The sequence below is a fragment of the Equus asinus genome, chromosome 22 (genome assembly GCF_041296235.1).
Source record: "Equus asinus isolate D_3611 breed Donkey chromosome 22, EquAss-T2T_v2, whole genome shotgun sequence".
NCBI classification, from domain to species: Eukaryota; Metazoa; Chordata; class Mammalia; order Perissodactyla; family Equidae; genus Equus; species Equus asinus.
In genome coordinates, this window is record NC_091811.1 from 43,168,414 (window position 1) to 43,185,493 (window position 17,080).

The 17,080-nt window shown below is 38.4% G+C and overlaps 1 protein-coding gene across 1 annotated transcript in view; it reads right to left on the reverse strand.

The window, feature by feature from the left end:
- Positions 1–17,080, reverse strand: part of SLC2A13 (solute carrier family 2 member 13) — a 332,721-nt gene that overhangs the window by 74,653 nt on the left and 240,988 nt on the right. The gene's annotated exons all lie outside the window — the stretch shown is intronic.

Below are 17,080 nucleotides of genomic sequence, written 5' to 3' on the forward strand. Positions count from 1 at the left end.
ATACACAAGGAAATGATGTCAGCGCACTAGAAAATACTTACCAACTACTCTAGGGACAGAGGCCTGTTCATTTCCTGTAAGAGTGGGGGTAATTTCAGTGGTGATATTTGAACTGGATCATGAAAGAAATTCACCAAGCAAAGAGTCAGAGGAAAGGGCATTTCAGAGAACTGCTTATTTTACAATTAAGGATCAGTCAGTACAGACTTCTTAAATATCCACTGTGTACAAGTAACTATACCCTGGAGAAACAGGGTAAGAACCACTGAAAGTTACCCAAAAAAGACATGATTCCTCAAAATCAACATACTTCTCTGATTCCTTTAGCTAAATGGAAAAACACTGGCATTGTTTAAAAATTAGACTATTATCATTTCAGCCTTCTTCTGTAAACTTTTCTTTTGCAAACAGCCATCCCTATTTTTAAAGGAGACTTCAGCCTTACACTAAAAGCAAAAAAGAGGCCTTTCAAAGCCTCGTGAAAGGTCAACGTACTTAAGAGAGGTGATACAGCACCGTAAATATAAAGCTGACCACACGCACTGTGATAAGCAAAATAAACAAAACAATAGAAAGTGATAGAAGTACTTTGAGCTTCTGGATTTGAGAAGTAGATGAAGCTAATTTGGAAAGGAAGATAATTCCTAGTAGTATTTTGTTTGTTTAGTCTGCCGGTACAAGGTGGAATCTATCAACCTTGAATGCTCCAATGGCTTTAAATGATACTTATTTTGGAAAGGTCAACTCATCCATTTGCAGAGATATGACTCTACTTTATTTCTTTAAAAATAAGTAATTCCTATAAAAGGCCAAAAAACATAATGACAAAAGCTAAAAGGAACTGAGAACATGCTGTATGTGCGTGTCAGACACACGAGGTGTGATCTATAACGCTTCGCCTCCGCCATCACTCATGCAAACATGCAACTCTGACTACAGCTCCCCATTCTCCCAGCTTCATATTAGATGACCCCTACTCTGCCATGATCATTCCTTCAACAAATACAAATATTTCACACTTACTGTGTGCCAGGCACTATTCCAGGGGCTGGGACACATTAGTGAACAAAACAGATTCCCTGCCCTCGTGGAGCTGATTTGTATATTAAACCTCCTGGTGACCCCGGTTAGTTGATCCCTCTACTTGCTCCCTGTTCAGTAGCTTTTCCTTTCTTTACTTCCATCCTTATCTAGCTTATTGACCACGGCCCATCATTTCAACATCCTAAATTTCCCTGCCCATTTATCTTTCCATCTCACCCATCTAGCAAAAATCCTAGCCATATATTTATGCAAACATTTGCCTTTCCTGTGCCTTCACCCACATACACAAATGCAGCTGAAGGAATCACACAACAGAGCAGATCAGTAGTCCCCTGTAATACACTACTACCAGCCTCAAAAGGATCCTCAACAGCCTGAAATTCTTAATGGTTTTCTGTAGTCAACTCCATACAAGGACTATTTCAGCCACCCTACACAAGGACTATTCTTCAAATCTCCAATGCTGCATTTCTCTTTAAGCTCTGCAAATGATGTTGACTCCAGCTTGACAGAGAAAATAGATGAAAGTGGTACAGATGGGAACTTAATAATTCTATAGCAAAAACATATAAACCATCCTACTTTCCTATGGTCCAGTTACAAAGACAAACTGTTCTTCTTACCTAACTTTTCCAACTTTTTTCCAACTTTTCTATGTGGGCTTTCATTCCATTCCATCTCCTTAGGCCATTTCAGACCCTTGTGATTACTGCCACTTCTTTCTCTTACACGTCCACTGTCTTAAGGTAGATGTTTAGGTTTTTGATTTGATATCTTTCTTCTTTTTTTAAACTTTCTTCTTTTTTAACGTAGGCATTTATAGCTATAAATTTCCCTCTTACCACTGCTTTAGTTGCATCCCATATTTGGTATGGTGTGTTTTCATTTTCATTCATCTCAAACTACTTTCTAATTTCCTTTGTGATTTCTTCTTCGATCCACTGGATTGAGAAGTGTTACTTAATTTTCACATATGTGTGAATTTCTCAAATTTCTTTCTGTTAGTGATTTCTATTTTCACTTCATTGTGATCAGAGAACATACTTTGTATGATTTCAGCCCTTCTTAAATTTATTGAGGCTCATTTTATGGCCTGGCATATGATCTTTCCTGGAGAATATTCCTTGAGCACTTAAGAAGAATGTATATTCTGTTGGAGGTGGAGTGTCCTCTAGATATGTTAGATATAGACAGTTTATAGTCAATACACTAACCTTAAAGAATCTTAACCCCTTGGTTTCTAACAGTCTTCACTTCCACTTAACTATGTCCACATCCTGGAAATTGTTATCATCTAGAACAGGGGTCAGCAAACTATAGCCCTTGAGACAAATCCAGACTACCACCTGTTTTTGAAAATAAAGTTTTACTGGAACACAGCCAGGCCCATTCGTTTACTTATTGTCTATGACTGCCTTCAAGTTTCAAGGGCAGAGATGAGAAGTACTAACAGAATCCAAAAGGCCTGCAAAGCCACAGATATTTACTATCTGGCCATTTACAGAGATTTTGCTGATACCCGATCTAGAACACATACACAGATCCCATATGCAGATTCTTCACTCCTTTCCTTCAAGATCCCTCAGTTCCTTACTCCTGAAAAGGACAACTGCTCTTCTACCTTAACCTTCCACACTTCTTTCTTCCTGATCTTTCATGGCTTTGCATCCTTTTCTGCCAAACTTTCATGGTAAATCCCTTTAAGTACTCTCACCAGACCCTCAAAGTCTTTGTACTTAGGTCCTTCTACACAGTCATCCTAAAAATTTTATGTTTGACTCTTTCCAACCATCTTTCTTCTTTCTTCCTTCATCTAGGTTGCTCTGTACTGGTGGAGAATTAACACAGCCAGGCACACTGATAAAAGTACACATTCACAGTATTCAACAGCAGCTGGATCCTCACTGCTGGCAGGGCGCTTTCACCTGTCCCTATTCAGTGACTTTCCTCATTCCCACAACTGATATCCCAAACACTCACAACTCTTCTCCAACTCCAATCTTTATTCCCCCATAAATCTCTCAGAAGATGGCCTTGTCTTAGTTCACGGTGAAAACTGAAGGGACTAGGTGTGAACCTTCTCAACTTTAAACTCAGACATAAACAAAGATATCTATAGGCATGTCTATCCTCACTTCTTTTCCTCCAGCCTCTGAAAAAGAGGTGTTCAAGGATCAACCTTCTACCAAGGCTTTTAATCTCACTCCCTCTGGTCTTCGCCAGGACCAACACCTTGTTCCACCGGTTACCTTCTTCTTTTTATACCGTCAAACCCCTCCCAGAACATCCCCCACAGCTTATGTGCAGTCAAGCCTTTCCCAAATTAAGAAAGCATTAAAAAACTATTCTTTCTACCAGTCTGTACCAGTTCACAGGGGTCACTCAGTAAAAAGGGGCCAAGTATTAAAAAGTGTTCTATTTCTTTGCCAACCCAGGAAGTGGGCCACTGTTTGGGAACTGATGTGGCCAGCTCTTATCTGGCCTTACAGCCTCTCAGGCTTCTGGAGGCAAGATAAGATTTCCTACCACTCCCTCATCCTTGACCTGGATTTTTTTTTTATTTCCACATATAGACTATTTTATGGCAAAATTCTCCCAAAAGTAACATTTCTAACTTCAACTTGACATTTAAAAGGTAACACAAAACTTTAAATATCCTGGAGAATCTGCTAATTGACCTTTTACAGAGAGCATATATCATAACTGTGGCTTTAACAAATGGCACTAAAAAAGGGAACAACTTCTGGAAATGGCTATTTTTTATTCATGATTTGTTCTTTAGGCTTTCTTGAACATGACCTAATCAATTTATGCAAGGTTTTCTAAATATAGAAGCTGAGAATTTAAATATATTGGCACCAAATCAATGCTCACAAGAATATTCTAAGCATAGGTTAAAACATTTTTTTGTGTGTGAAAAGCAGACTGGCATATTAGGCCCCCTTTACCCCTTTTACCGCGTGACCTGGGGTAAATTCTAAATCCTGGACTTCAGGTTTTTAATCCCAAGAGCACATGATCTCTAAGAACCCACCCAGTTGCAAGATTCTACATGAGAGAAAATGACAGAAATACATATACTCTAACTCTAAATTCACACAAACTCCAACAGTGTAAAACATATTAGAATGCTGTAACAGTGCACAAATATTTACTCTTACATATGGATTTCAAGGGCAGAAATTATACGTGTGCCCTACTTTAAGAAACTCTAAATTTAGAAAAGAAATGAATTAAAAGGATATTTACAAAAGGCCGATGCTTTATAAAAGAAATTGCTGAATGAATGAAATAAAATGAGGATTCCTCCTTACAGATACAAAATATTTTAAATTTAAGACAAATCAATACGTAGTACAGTTGAAGGAGATGGTCTTCCTCTTCTCTGTGCACATCTCTCTTGTAGAACTTAGAATATTCTTTACTGAATGGTTTGCAAAATAGACTGTGAGGACTCCAGGGAGAAGGCCATGCTTACCAACTCAGTGTCTGCAGCACCCCACTGTGGGCTGCATCCCCAATACACGTTTGTTGAACGAATCACAGCATGACAGCTCCATAAATCAAGGCCTTACTGTAGGTTCATTAGCTTGTTTCTGCCCATTTATAAAGGATAATTTTTGAGGGTGGGTGGGTTGAAGTGAACATCTGAGTCATTTTTAGAATGAAATAAAGAGAAGGTAAAACTAATTGTCAGAGGGTACTTTAAGCTGAGCTCGGTTCTTCAATTGCCAGAGGCTAAAGCGTCCATTTGCAAACATTCCTTCCACAACCCAAATGGAACTGGTTAGTAATTCTGATAACTCACTTTCAGAAACACCAGCTGCAAGGGCCAATTTCCTTGAAGCCTGAAGAATAGAGCCACAGAAAGATAAAGCCCTCTTTTAAATCACGGCCTACAAAATTTCATAGTAAAAGGACATTACGATATTTAGAGAGAATTTGTGGTAAATAAGTGTGCCCAGAATTCACGCCATTGTTCTCGATTGTGGATACTTGTCACTTGGGGAGATCATACAATAGGCAATGATGCTGCTTTTCTATGAGATGAAACTGCTGGGGGAAATGAATGCAGAGCAGACTAGAAACTCTAATAGAAAATGGGAAAATATATAATCCGGACAATAATTTCAATTAGAACCAAACAGTTCTTTTCTTGCTCATTGAAGGGAACAAAGATTTAACTTTTCAATCTCTAACCTTTCTTTTCAGAAAGAGAGAAAAATAAGCATGGACATATTTAGTACTAAACTGGTTCTAAAACTTTAAAATGTTTCCAATTAAAGTAAAAAAAGAGCAGAATAAAAGGCAGCTTAGTGCTAAGGGAGAGAAAGGATGGCCTATTTTCATGTAATCAATCGTTTACATGTTTCACATGGCACCCACGGTCTTAACCGAATGTGCTCTCTTCTCTCTCCTCAGAAAATCTTTTAAAAATCTGGGTTAATTTGGAACATTTTTAGTTTCCATTCTGTGAAGTCAAGTGTGAACTGGGCCCTCTAGAAAATGGTCCATTTGTTTTTAAGTATGTCTCATTAAACTCAATGAGATGGAGCATTAAGAACAGTGTTTGGTCTTAAAATGCCTTTGTGGTGTGGCCTACATTTCCGAAAATCAGTGGTGGCACATGCAGGTGTTAGGGTGCTGTGTTGCCACAGGTCCACTTTCATTCTCTGTGGGTAACTGTGCTCACTCACTCGTTCCTTATGCATGAATCTGTGTACCTACTTTGTGCAATAATGTCACTCTCCCTCCTGTGACAGCTATTCTAAACTTTCCCTACTCTTCACTATCCCTTCCTCAGTCTGAACTGCTCCCGCTGCTTCCAGCAGGTGACTCGGAATCCAATTTACTAGAGAACACCCTTACTTGGGGGACGACCTGCCTTGCCTGTAGTCCCCTGCAGGACCAGATTTCTACTCGAGAACAGTAGGCCCCCCTTATCTGCGGTTTCACTTTCTGCAGTTTCAGTGGCCTGTGGCGAACCACAGTCCAAAATATTAAATGGAAAATTGAAGAATAAACAATTCGTAAGTTTTAAATTGTGTGCTGTTTTGAGCAGTGCGATGAAATCTCTCACTGTCCTGCTCCATCCCGCCTGGGACCTGAATCATCCCTTTGTCCAGCAGATCCATACGTATACACTACCCGCTCGTTAGTCACTTAGTAGCCGTCTTGGTTATCAGATCGACTGTCGCAGTATCACAGTGCTCGTGTTCAAGTAATCATCGACATTGTCTGCTCCTGACATCTGACCATCGACACTGTCACGTCTGATGTGTTGTCAGAAGGTCAGTTGTAGTCTAACGCTACATCACGATGCCTACATCATTCACCTCACTTCATCTTCTCATGTGGGCATTATACAGTCTCACATCATCACAAGAAGTAGAGGGTGACTACCGTACAAGAAGATAGTTTGAGACCACATTCACATAACTTTTATTATAGTATATTGTTATAGTTGTTCTATTTTATTAGTTATTGTTGTTAATCTCTCACTGTGCCTAATTTATAAATTAAACTTTATCAGAGGCATGCACATATAGGACGAAAACATAGTGTACGCAGGGTTTGGTACCATCCAGTTTCAGCCATCCACTGGGGGGCTTGGAAAGGGTCCCCCACAGATGGGGGGGGACTGCCGTGCTATAAAGAGAGCGCCAGGACACCTGCCTTCTTTCTCAGCCAGAGTGTAGATGTCAGGTGATTTCTTCTCCCCATTTGGACTGTGTAAGTAGGGAACTCATAAGAATCAAAAGAAAAATTCTAGGGGACTTAAATCAATGTTTGGAAATTAATTTAAAAAGCTGGGGACCTCCTGGAACTGATTTCATGAAGCAAGTCATGCCTCACTACTCCATTAAAGCTGATCCCACAGAGACTGCCAGTGATCTCATTGCTAACTCTGGGCAACTGTCTCTCCTAATCTTAATTCGTCACTCAGTAATAGCATTTCCTAAAAATCTTCTCATCCCTTGACCCTGCTCCCTTTGCATTTCTTTCATATCGCAGACTGCTGCATCTTAGTCTTTTCTTTCTCCTCTTGGTTCTTTCTCCTTTGGTTCTGTTCTTGGCAATCTTCTTTCATTATTCCGTACACTTTTTCTGGGAACCATCAGCCTTACATGATCATTACTACCACTGAGGCGGTGAGACTCCACGACCTGTTCTCCAGTTTGCTTCTCTTCCGTAAGTGCCAGACCCATAGTCACAACTGTCTGATTTTCTGGATGTTTCACAAGAACTTCAAACTTAACACACCTACAGTTCAATCTTTGGCTTTCCTATCAAACCTACTGTTATTCTGTGTGACACAAGTTAAAAACCTGAGCGTGCTCCGAGACCACTCACATTTAACTGGCTACGATTCCATCAAGTCTATCCCCAAAGTACGTTTGGTTCCCTCCACTCTCCACTCTTACCACCTCTCACCTGAACTCTTCCAAAAGTCTTCTAACGAGTCCTCCTGCTTCTAGACTCCTTCTACTCCAACTTCTCCACTGCCTTAAATCTAACCTGACCAGAACTCTCTCCTGTCTAAATGCTGCAACAGCTTTCCATTGCCTATAGGATGAAGACCAAACTCCCTACTACGGCATGATCTAGCCCCTTCTTATCTTGTCAGTCTTTTCTTGCTGTTTCTCCACAGGTGCCCTACAAACTGCAGAATTCAGAATATGACACGCTCTTATGTTTCTCCTCGTATTGTTTTCTCTGTCTGGACTATTACTTTCCACCTTTGTTTCCCTACACATTTGCTTCAAGGCTCATATTTGGCATCCCCTCCTCTGTGACAATTCCTGACCCCAGCAGAATCAGATGCATGCATCACTATGCTGTCAGGATCACAAGCGTCTACTATTATTACTGCGCATCCATTATTTCTCTCAGAGTTTGTGATTAGTTTGCCTTCTTTCCTACACTGTGACCTTCTCAAGGCAGAGACTTTTGTCTTGTACATCTTTTATTCCTAGTGACTTCCATGTTGCCTGATAGATGAGTGCTCAATAAATACCTGTTGAATAAGTAAGGAGATGAATGTATCCCTTATATTCACAGCAGATTTGGTAATTCTCTCTGTAGTTTATTAGAGAAGTTACAGCTTGTTCTCTACATCTTGGTCCATGAAATCACTGGATTGAGGCTTGAATCAAGCTGTGAATTATTCCTTATAATTCATGGCTTTCAGATCAAATCCATGTACAACTATCTGGAACCTTCTGGAACAAGGTCATAGTTCTCATCTCTTCCCCTTAGAAACTGAGACTAAGAATACAATGTCTTTCTGAGTTAAGAGGCAAAAAATAATTGACAGCAGTGAGGCCTGCAGACTAAAAGCAATCACAGGCTCTTGTGCTTTGGCACTATAAATAGGGCAAATGTAGCCTATTGGTCACAGGGGTTGTTTTTAAACATTTACTGGTACTTTAGGCTTTAATTTCTAGTAACTAATTGTCTAATCTTTTTGTATGAATTCTTGGATTGGTTCTCCCATTTCATCTGAGAAAAGTGCACCAATAAACTCTCAATGGGAAGGGAGGGAGAAGAGCGCTTTACGTGCCAAGCCTGTGACCTTCAACAGGCCTAGGTGTTTTCCTGCACAAACCTTTGATCAACAGAGTTCAAAACAAAAACCTCAGTTCCAACTTTGCAAATATAAGATGGCATGTACATACGTATGTTCATATATGTACATATGTGTATTTAGGTAAATAAATGTGTACATTTTATATATACACATAAACAACTTTTTCAGTCAATAAATTGAGAGTTAATTTAGACTGACAATGCAATTTGGTAATCAACCCATAGGCACTCAAATACCATCTAATTAGTGTGCAACATGCCACTTTGAAGGAAAAAAAAGTGATTAATCTTCCCTGGTGACAGTGTACATTATTCATTATTGAAGAGACTGAAAACAAATATTCGAAGGAACATTTAAGAGACTGGAATTTTTAGGTTTGCTAACAGACCATGTCAATTAGTAACTGTAGATGTGAAGAGGAGTTTGGAGGGTAAGTTTTATCACGAGACTTGGTGTGGCTGTCTCACAGACAGCTCACCACGTGAAGAGCGCCGCACTAAATAATTACCTGTTCTTATTTAATCCTTATTTTGGCTTTATGAGAGAGGATTTCTTTTCTCCTTTTCTAGATGAGAAATCTGAGATTTAGAGAGATTAAGCTATCTGAGCCAGGCCACACAGCTAAAATGTGGCAGAGCTGAGATTCAGATCTAAGAAGTTTCTTTAAAGGAAAACAGGCTATCAATTTTAAAGGAAATAGGCTAAAATTAAAATTGGAAAGAAAAAATAACTATGGTTTCTATAGCAGTGTAAGATTTACAAAATATTTTCATACATATTGTGTCATCTGCTCTTTCCAACAACCCAGTGAGGTATGCATTAGCATTCCTATCTTACAGATGAGAAAACCAAAGCTCTGAAAAGCCGAGAGAAGTCTCTAATGCAAGCTCTCTGACTCTAAGTGCAAATTTTATTCTACTTAGGCTTTAGTTGGTTGAAATGTGAAGTTACGCCTTTGGGAAAACTGATTAGCATAGTGAAGATACTGACATTGTGACAGATAAAAGAAATATTAATTGAGCACAGATGATTTGGAATCTGCTGTTGTCTTGTGTCGATGGCATATGAAGCATGGCTACACTCCCGGCAAAATGAAGGCAGAATGGTCAACACTTCATGTGGAAAAGTAGTGACCACTGTGACACATTATTTCTTTCTAATTAACTTTTTCTTTTTAAAGATTGGCAACTGAGCTAATAACTGTTGCCAATCTTTTTTTTTTTAATTGCTTTTTCTCCCTCAATCCCCCCAATACATAGTTGTATATTTTAGCTGTGGGTCCTTCTAGTTGTGGCATGTGGGATGCCGCCTCAGCATGGCCTGGTGAGCAGAGCCATGTCCACGCCCAGGATCCGAACCAGCAAAACCCCAGGCTGCCAAAGTGGAGCATACAAACTTAACCACTCAGCCAGAGGGCCGGCCCCTAATAAACTTTTTTTATTGAGATAAAACTCACATAACATAGAATTTACTATTTTAACCATTTTGAAGTTTCCAATTCAGTAATTTTTAATGTATTCAGATTTGCACAACCATCACCAGACTATCCAATTCCAGAACACTTCCAACGCCCAAAAATAAACCCTATATCTCCCAATTTCCATCTGTCATCATCTCTTGGCAACAACTAATCTACTTTGTGTCTCGATAGATTTCCCTATTCTGGACATTTCCTACAAATGCAATCATACAATATGTGGTCTTCTGTTTCTGGCTTCTTTCATTTAGCATAATGTGTTCAAGGTTCATCCATGTGGTAGTACTTCTTTCCTTTGTACAGCTGTGTAATATTCCATCGTGTGGATACATTTTTGTTTATCCATTCATCAGTTGATAGAACTGTTGGGTTATTTCTGCTTTTTGGCTATTGTGAATAATTCTGCTATGAACAGGTGTATACAAGTTTTTGTGTGAACATGTTTCTTTTCTTTTTTTTTTTTGAAGAGGGTTAGCCCTGAGCTAACATCCACTGCCAATCCTCCTCTTTTTGCTGAGGAAGACTGGCCCTGAGCTAACATCTGTACCCATGTTCCTCTACTTTATACATGGGACGCCTGCCACAGCATGTGGCTTGATAAGCAGTGCATAGGTCTGCACCTGGGATCTGAACTGGCGAACCCTGGACCACCAAAGTGGAGCACGTGAACTTAACTGCTGCACCACCGGGCTAGCCCCTGAACATATGTTTTTAATTCTCTTGGGTATATGCTTAGGCGTGGAACTGCTGGGTCTTACAGTAACTCTATGTTTAATGTCTTGAAAAAATGCCAAACTATTCCATGCACACTTTTTGATATTTGATTGTTAACCAACTGTATTGGTACAGATATAGTCTTCAGTGTTGTCAATTTTTCCAACGCAGTGGTAGAAATGGTCCATTGAAGAATTGCGTCATTTTTAATGGGCATAACTGAAGGAGATGTTTTCAAGACAACAATGCTATCTATTACTTATAGTGGTGATTTAATCAGCAAAATGAAAATTATTTATGGCTTTTGCAGAAAGAATGATAGGGAATCTTTGCCAATATAAAACAGCAAATACATTGTGGAAGATATAAATACAGTTCACCAATATCTAGTTGCCCACCACTTCAAGGTTATAGAAGATTAAAATCCTCTGCCCTCTTGAAGTTAGGAGCAGCCAAGTGACTAGTTGTGGCCAGACAATGTGAGTGGAAGTAAGAATTGTAGGCCAAAAGCTTTTAATTGCTGGCACTGAACGCTCCAGCTCTCCATTTCAAGTCTGTGATGAATCTTGACTTGAGGGAAGAGGGGCATCACAAAATGGCAGAGGTTCCCTTAGCCTGGATCTCTAGGACATGAGCAGAGCCTTCCTTGCTTTAAACCACTAAGATTTTGGTGTTTTTGTTTGTGTGTGTTGTTGTTATATTACTAATGCCTATTTTGGGCTGACTGCTATACCAACTCAACTTATTTGTGTAGCATTCTGGTTTTCAGCTTAAATAGTAATACGATTATTGGCACAGGCTTAAAAAGCTACCAGCACACTTTTTTTTTTTTATCAAAGCATTACAAACTGATCACTGTCTCGTTGACAGATACTTTATATGTAGGTAACAGAGATTTACCAAAATAATAATAAATAAAAATAATGTAAGAACACAGTTTTGTTTGGGGCTCATCATCACCATTTGAAAACTCTTTTATATAAGCTTTAGTTTATATCTTTGTATCAACGCTGTTGTGTCCCTACAAAGCTGTATAACACACACTCTTCCTGCAACATGCATTTAACTATTCGCACTACCTGATATCAGTTGCTGATTTCTGCATATTGCTCCAAACACCAACTCTTCTACTTATTGAGAACTTCCTGATATTTCAAGTCACAGGGTATGTAGAGAGTCCTTGTTGACCTCGCAGTTTGGATCACATTTGACACCACAGTTTGACAGCATGGAGTCAAAGTTTAACTTTAAGTACCACACTGAGTGCTTAAAGAGGGACTTTAAGGAAGTGGACACTGAGGGACACTTCCTTTCATTAGTATGGTAATATTGTTAAATGTAATGGTAAAATTCTTAATAGCAACTCATAAATATCTTTCCGTGCAGAGAAACCATAACTACAAATATTCTCTGTTCTGAAGCTTTTCAGAATTAGAATATAAAAGTTTAAAAGCGATTCAGGGTAACCTTTTCAGGTGAGAGAACATCCATCTGTTTAATATATAAAATGTAAATAACTAAGTAATCAAGAAAGCACGGTATCTGCTACTGAAGCATTTTGTATTCAGTACCCATGAAGACCAAACTCTTGTAAACATATCTGGATCCTCAGGCACGCATCGAGCTTTCAACGCTACTTCCAGGGCACGGAGAGAGCAAGTGAGGTGTAAACTCAGCTCAGGGTCTGAGTCTTTCATGGGCTTTGGAAATTACATTATTTCCTCATTTCAGATTAAAATGAAAGTAAGGAAATAAAGAAGGAAAATTTCACTTATTTTCTAAAGTAGTTAATTTTTCCTTGAAATATTATGGGGAGTCTGTCTCCAGCAAATACGCCTGAGAAATATTCCTCTTCACAACAAGTGAATTGAAAAGACTGTGCTGGTTTTTAATACGCACTTAAATAAATTCATGACTTTGAAAATCAAAAAGGAAAATTAAACCAAAACACCTGCTAAGTAGTTACAAATGATTTCTAAATTATGAATTTGGAAATGGGGATCAACTTTTATTCTGAACTAGTTAATGTTTACTGTTTGGAGTATCACTAATTGAAATTTAAGTATACAGTATCTGCATCCTTTGTGAATGTATGGTCACATTCATTTTAATATATTTTCTTTAAGTCAACATAAAAAAAGAGGTTGTTTTAAAGCAAGCACTTTATTTTTTTTTAACCTATCTGTGCAAACAGTTCTTAAAATTCCCTCTCTTTTGGGGACCTGTTTTTGTTCATTTGTTTGCTTTGATAATTGATGGTGTATTTTTAAGTATTGCGCAAGTATCTATGCACCAAGAAAGAAACTTTTATATTTTTCATCAAATCCTACAACACCTGGCACTATGCTTATCACACTGTAAGTGCTTCATATAGAGACAGCAAAATCAAAAGGACAAATACATTGTGGCTTACATGGCCTTGCTTATCAGTTCTTCCACAGTTACTTGGAGGGCTTTCTGATTTTGATAGGAAATGATATGCTTGAATGTGAAGGACAAAGTGAGTTTTGCTTAGAGAGTGAGAGAGAGAAATCAGTCCCTGGGGCCCCAGAATGATCTTTGATTTGGAAGCTGTGCTGTGTGATAGAGATGAAATGACAGAGCCCAGAAGTCATCTCCCTGTATATCATCACGTCCTTCGACGCCTGCAACTCTATTTAGTGGAATCCTGTGCTCTCACAACTAGAACGTGCCACACTGACAGGATTTCACAAAATTAAAAAGAATTCAAGGTGGATGAAACGAATAGGAATCAGTAAAGTGATGTCGGTGTGGGGGTGGGGAGTGTCAAAATACTAATATCAGCACACAGTGTCTTCTCTTTAAGGAAAACATTCAGGTTCACATATAAAATTCATCTCCACAACTAGAGGAGGAAGCTAAGAAGAGAGTGGCTTTCATGGTCTTCATTTCCTCATCTGAGAGTACAGATATAGTCTAATTTGCCTGAAGGGTATTTCTTTGTAAGTGCATCTCATCTATATTTGCTTCTTGTCTTAAATTACTTTTTCCATATTCATCTATCTATGTAACAGAGGCCTTAAAAACAACACTCATCCAAAACAAACAAAACAAAATAAAAATTACAATTCAACTTGGATCAGATACTCATATTCAAAACTATGTGCTTAAGATTGTTCTGCTCTAAGGAAACTCTAGGTGGTGAACTGTTTAAAATATTTCAGAATGATTTTACTTTATCTTAAGCACTTGTTTTTATATCGAAGATGTTCTATGATGATCCTTAAAATGGCAGAAAAAGAATTTTCTGAGCTGAATAAATACAGGTAAATGAAAATAAATGAGCAAAATTTTTAAAAATCTTTAGGTCCCAAATAGACTACAATTCACAAAAAAAGATTTCTCAGAAAAAGAATTTCAATTTCAGTGAATGAAGGAAAACACAGAAACATAGGTATTTTTAGATATACTGCCCTTTAATCACAGGAATTATTGTCCTCTTCCCAAAGGGCATTTGACACCCTCTCCAGGCAGTAGGAGCAGCCCACTGCTTGAGTGGTACATTTCAGAACAAAGAGCGTAGTGGTTAAGGGCTGGGTTCTTAATTAAAGCTCAGTTCTACTATCTGCCAAACCACATGAAATTCTGTAATTCACTTAACTTCTTTAAGCCTCAGCATCATTAGTAAAATTGGGGAAATAATAGCATCTACCTCAGTTTTGCTGGAGGATAAAGGAGAATCCATGTAAAGCTCTTAGCACAATGGTTGGAACAAAGGTGATTATATAATAAATCGTGGCTGCCATGACTATTCCTTTTCAATAAATGAGCAAATATTTTACTCATATATGAAAAAGGGCAGCTGTTTTACTGGTTTACAAGACCTAAGAAATAGGACAAATGAAAGAGATTTTAATGGTTCTTTCTCTATTGCAAAGCTGAAGGCAAATTAGTTAAGAGGGTCATATTTTTTGTCACTGCAAGAAATGCTGCAAATATGACCTTAGACTTTTAATCACTATAAAGAGAACTAAACCATGAAAGTGGGTAGAACCCTATCTGGTCAATTAACTTATCCTTTCTGCTGTCAAGCAGAACCACTCATAAATGGCCCATAAAGTTAACATATTGCCTATCTCTACTGATGTGTCAAAGACTGCTACTAGTTTATCCCTATATCCATTTTTTGCTTCCTCCTTTGTAAGAGAATCAATTCTTAACTGGGATCATTACATCCCCCGGTTCTTCTTCCAACTGCTAAATAAAATAATATATTTCCCAGTCTCCATTACAACTGGATACGGCCATGGGGCTAACTCTGGCCTCTGAGAAGTACCGTGTGGGATTTCAGAAAGACTTCAAAGGAAGCTGATTGAGCTTGGAAGCATTGCTCCTTCTACATTTTCTCCTTCTGGCCTGTTCCAGACGTGACTGTGGAGCTCCTGCAGCCATCCTGGACCATCCTTGTGAACTTGTGAAGAATACTTATGTGAGAACAGCAAAAAGACGGGAGCCTGGATCCCTCATGATGCTAGGTCTAGCACATTTGTTCCAACTCCCTACCTTTAATTTATTTTACATGAGAGAGAAAGAAACTTCTTTCTTGTTTAGGCCATTTATTTTGGGTTCTTCTGTTATATATAGCCAAACACAATACCTAACTGATACAAGAATATTTTTTTAAATGCTTGACATATTTTTGCTCATTTCTAAATATATTCTAAAATATCAGCTTCTACTCAAGTTCCGACATCTCTCTAAAGATATGAGACTTGGGTATGGGTTTAAAAAGTAAATAAAAGCCATTCTAAGTTAGAGCCAACTCCTGACAAGTGGCTATTTCTCATATCTTGTTTCCCTAAGAGCTGGGACAATAACTAGTAAATGGTTAGTATTCAGTAACGTAGGCCTTAGAGAGACGGAAAAGTGGGGAAGTGTCCCTAATAGTGTCTCTGTACATACAACTGATTGCGAATCTGTAATACTGATTCTCCCCAGGGCTTCAGTCAATGTTTAGAGGTGAATGGGGCATTTAACAAGCACACTGGTTCCTTCAAGCTACGCGGACACCACAAAAGGTGACCTAAAAAAATCTCTGAGTTAATGCCTCACTCCATTAATCTCACCCACCCAAGAATGGCTGAGCCTCCATGGCAGAGCACTGCCTCTTATCTTCGAGACTTGAGCTCGGTACTGACAGTGACGGTGAGTGCTCTAGCTTGTCAAGGTTATTTTGCTTTGTGATTCTGTTTTTCCGAGGTGCTCATGACACTATCTGTCTTACCTCAGCACCTCCCTGATTGAGGTGGTAAATTGTTCCTTTATGACTCTTCCTTATAGGGTAACTGTGTAGCCAAGCTTCTTTTTTTAGTGCTACAATTCTGTTGCTCCGATTTCTCTCTGACAGGATAATTACCAAGTTTGTCTCTCTCGGAGTCGCACAGATTCATGTTTATTTGAGTTTCATTTATGTGTAAATTTCTTAGCTTTTTCTAGCGTATGTTCAATTTGTTGCTTTCGTCTTTTAATACTTTAATCTTCAAAGACCTTCTAGATCCTCAGTTACATTCAGAATTATATGGCCATTCTCCTCTTTTTTTTTTTTCCTGGTTAGATTTCAAAGCTCTACTGATTTTTTAAAAAATATTCTCTTGGGGGTATGATTTTTTCTCCTGTTTTTGTTATTAGTATATATAATTTTACTTTAGTCCTGCAGTTTAAAATCTTTAGATTCTTGTGTCTTTCCACATCTTCCTTGATAACTCAATTCAAATTGAGTTTATCAGAACAAAACAGACAAGTGCTGAAAGCCAAATGCACGAATCCAATCATATGGAAATGAAGCATCATCAGAGTATCTCCAGACTTGAAGAGCTGTTTACAGGGTACTGCAAGGGGCTTGTTCCAGAACCTTCCATTAGCTGAGGTAGGCATAAGATTGACAGAAAAATCTCTTATTGAATTTCCAGATCAGTTTATGTAATTATTGCAGTTACAGAGGAAAATATACAAGCCAAAACCACAGTCATGCACATATCAGGTCTCAGTCCCTGGTTAAATCAGTAAACAAGTACCTTATATAAGATACAATGTTAGTTGCTAGGTATATAAGACACAAAGAAGAGAAGAAAAAGAATGAAAGAGAAAAAACATAATTTCTGCTCTCAAGTCACAAATTCTTATTTCGGAAGACAAGCCGTAAAAAGTGAGTAGTTAAACAATATTAACAAATAACATTACAAGTCATTCCAGTCACCAAGACCTGACCGCATCTCATCCCTTGACTTGAGGTC